The sequence below is a fragment of the Varanus komodoensis genome, unplaced genomic scaffold, assembly GCF_004798865.1.
Source record: "Varanus komodoensis strain SLA01 unplaced genomic scaffold, ASM479886v1 scaffold94, whole genome shotgun sequence".
NCBI classification, from domain to species: Eukaryota; Metazoa; Chordata; class Lepidosauria; order Squamata; family Varanidae; genus Varanus; species Varanus komodoensis.
The window spans coordinates 364,471-368,546 of NW_025336646.1; positions in this window are offsets into that span (position 1 = coordinate 364,471).

Consider the following 4,076-nt stretch of genomic DNA (forward strand, 5'->3'; position numbering starts at 1 on the left):
AGTGAAATATAAAAATAGGGAGTGTGATGGAGAACAGGTTGAGAACTCCTTAGCTAGGGAAGGGTTAACACTTGATACAAGGCCAGGCAGTTCCAGCCAGGTGGCAATTGAAGGAAAGCAAGGCGCCAAGGCCGTGGGAGGGCTGGACAGTGCCTAGAACACAAAAAGCCCTAAGAAACTGTAAATTAAGTCCAAGGACAGAATGATTCACACTCCTCTCCAAGGCCTGGAGATGTTAGGCCTAAAGAGTATACAGTTCTCACCTGGGTAATGTCAGGAGATGTCACCCCATCTGTTTGATCTAATGGGATAAAAGCAAGGAGCCGGGACAGATTGCCCTTCCTCTCTGTTGAACAGCTGGCTTTGTTATTTTAAATCCAAGGTGGCCAACTGGCTTGGAGGTCTTGGGGGGAGCTAAGACGGTGTGGACCCAGTGAAATTGCTGCTCTCCAATTCCCTGTTCCCTTCCCCACTCTTGTTGTCTGCTGTGTTGGGGAAACTTATATATTAAAAGACAGGATAAACAGGATCGGGGGAGGGGGGTCTTAAAACGCTATAACCCACAACAGACCTAGAGGACTTCAGAAGGCTTCAGCAGTTATAGGCGGCCTGTACAGACACGTATAAACAAACACACACTTGGGTTGTCATGTGCTGAATCCAGGGTCTGGCCCCAGGCTTTGGGAACCAGGGGAGCAGGGTGGGAAAGTAAACCCTGTCAGCTGTGGGGAGGTGGGGGACTCTGGAGTGGCTGCTTGTTACAGGATGAGAACAAGTAACCTGCTGGAGCTGTTATGAACTTGTATTATCCTGGAGGTCACTACTAGGTTTAGCACGATGCATACCAGGAGTTTCAAAACATCTCTCTGCTCCATCCTCACCCCACACATTTCTGTTCAAAGGTACAGCTGATGATCAGCTTTAATCCTGAGCTTTTTAGAGCAGAATAGCATACTTATGGAGGTTCAGGAGGGTGGGAAAGAAGAAAGGTAAACTTTGCCAGCCCCCAAAAGGTGTAGCCCTGAACAAGCCCACTTTTATTAAGGTACTGAGGATACACTGCGACATTGTGCTGAATGTCTCACTTGTGATTATGTTTAAATAAATTAAACATGTATGAAAAAAAACTCCACAGACAATTGGTACTTTCCAGTTCTTTCGAGTTTCCAGTACTTTCCAATTAGTGCTAGAAAAGGAATCAGTACTGGATGGTCAGTGTCAGAACTTAGAATTAGTGTAATTAAAGCAAGATTCTCACACTTGTGTGTTTAAACATATTTGTATTGTTTCTGTGAACTGCTGGTGCATGGAGTGTGTTCTATTTAATAGACATTAAACTGGCTTGCATGACACAAGGGTATTCATAAGTCATGGTGGGTTGTTGACCACTCCTGTGCATAGCAATCATACTCTAGCTCAGGACACTCCAACTTTTTGTACCTCAAAGGCAGCATAAGGACTTCAGCCAGGAACCCAGGGGCCGTACAACGAATCACTACTACATGAATGAAAAACAGCGCTTTGTGGACCTGTGATTGCTGCAGAGATCACAGACAGCTCCTTCTCTGCCCACAGCCCAAGCACAGTGACTGCTCCTTTGGGGTGACTCATCCCTTCCTTCCCTGTTTCTTCCACCCAGAAACCTTCCCACGTGCCCCCCACCCCCAGCCTCTTCTTCCTTCTTGGAGTTGACATACTGAGCCTCTTGTGCTTGAGCTGACAAACTCTCCCCAGCTGGAGCAGTGCAGGGCATGTGGGGCCGAACTCTCATGAGGCTGTCAGCCTGATCTGTTTACTTTCAGAGCCTCTGGAAGATAGTGGAATGGGCTGGTGATTTTGGGAGAGCTCGCCACAATCAAGCCTGTGCCATCATTGGGATCCCGACTGGAAGAGAGAACAGAGAGACTCTGAGTGGCAAGAGGGCTACAGAAGGCCTTTTGGGGGGGGGGGGGAGCACATGTGTCCCATGAGCAGTGTGTTGGACCACCTCACTCTAGCTGATTTCCCTTACTGTACTCACTTAGGTGTGAAATGTCATGATGCCCAAATCTGGCGAGAATGTGTGGTCAGGAAACAAAATACCCAACTGTACAGTGGATTCTGGGTGATTTATTAATGGTATCAGCCACCCATCCTTATTGGGTTCAGATCCCATGGCCAGTGAGGGTAATTAGGGAAAGCACTGTGGCTTATTGACCACCTTCATGCTGTACAAACCTGTTCATGGGTGTGGGCCCCACTTGCACATTGTAGGCCTGAACTTGAGCTTGAGTGGGCTGGGTGGTGATACAGGACTGCTTGCAGAGTTGATGTTTCTGCATTATTAGGAGAACAAGAACTAGCCTGAAAAATGGTTTGGCAAGTACCCATTTAGGATGGGTACCATGATTCGGGTGACGAAGACCTGCTAGTTTTATGAGTGCATGTTTTGCAGGGGCTGGGGGCCTTTATGTGACATTTAGAGTGCTATGGGGAATTTAATTCATCCCTGCCACAAAATTTTTGCTGCTTCTTTCTTGGGATGGATTCCAAATGTTGCTGGGCTGCACTGTGGCGACATATTACTTCTGGTCCTAATAGTCACTGTGTTGAAAGGTCTCTTCTGGACCAGAAGAAATCTCCTGCAATACAATCCATGAATACAATCCATGCCCTACCAAGCCATTATTGAATGGTATTATATATTTTTTATCAAGCAAGCTATGTACTATATGTAGATACAGACTTATAAGATCGAGGAATCTGTATGTGCATGCATGCATACCTGGGTGTGTGCAAGCATGTATATGCACGCACTGACATACCATTGTACAACACTCACCATCAAAACAGCACAGTGGTGGTGGTGGGACACTACACAAAAATGTCCCTCACAGATAACCTCTAGTTGGTGCAGTGAGCTGAAAGATAATTTCTAAGGGTTGGACTACACATGGTGGTGCCACATCTCAGACAATATGACAGTTAGAGTTGTTGTAATATGACAATATTATATTAATTCAAAAAGGGGCAGGCAGAGGAAGATGAAGACCCCTTCCCAGACCCACTCTCTTCTTTCCCCTATCTCAACAACTTCCTCATTGCCATCACTTGTTTCTTATCCAGTCTTTTAGGCTAAAAATAAGCCCAGCTTGGAGGAAAATAGCCTGGGGAACAATTGTGGGTTAGCAGAGCTTTCACTTATGCCAATCTCATGTATGTTTAGCCAGAAATAAGTGCTAGAACTCTGACGTGTGCTGGCTGAGGAATGCCAGGAGTTCTAGGACTGCACCGTTTTTATCTAATCATGCACAGGACTGCACCCTGAAATATGTTATTCAGCTTATACCAGCACACAGTGACTCAACATCATTGCCACTCACCCATCCCTGGAAGCTGCTGTAATGTTTTGAGGAACCATCTTTTTCTTAGTAAAAGTAGACCCTCTTTCCATGTGTTACTAGTAAACCTAGGACCAAACCATCACATGGTACTTCCATCTTCAGTTCTGCTTTGCTGATTTTTATGAGAGTGTGAATCAGGATCCATCCCTACATTTAATTACTGGCACTGCTGTACTTTTGGTATCCTTTGTTACAATTCTGTACTTTTTAATGCAGGGAATACTATTCTAAGCATTGACTCAAGTAGGTTAGCCTGAGGCAAAAGAAGAGGGACACCATAATCTCAAATAGTTGTGCGGAAGAGGGAACTGCAGCTGCACAACCACTGAAGATGCAAGTGTCATGCCATGTTCTCTCTTGCACCCGGCCACCCTAAATTACAGCTTTCCTTAGAATGCCTTTATCTTAGTTCCTGAGTGGTGGTGTTTTGTCTGCTAGAACCCAAGCAAACCCAATTGTTGTGTCTGTTCCTCAGAATAATAAACTTGTTAGAGATAAAAATGATGGCAAAGAAGAAAATATTTAAGCTGTGTGATCTTCACAAGAAATTCTTTCTACTCAGAGATAAGAAAAATATGCATGGGTAAGTACGTGAACTAAACAAAAAATCATCAGCAGAGAAAGGTTATTGCGTACTTTTACAAATGGCAGTGAAATGTGTCCATTCAAAATTAAGCTAAAAAGAATATATGC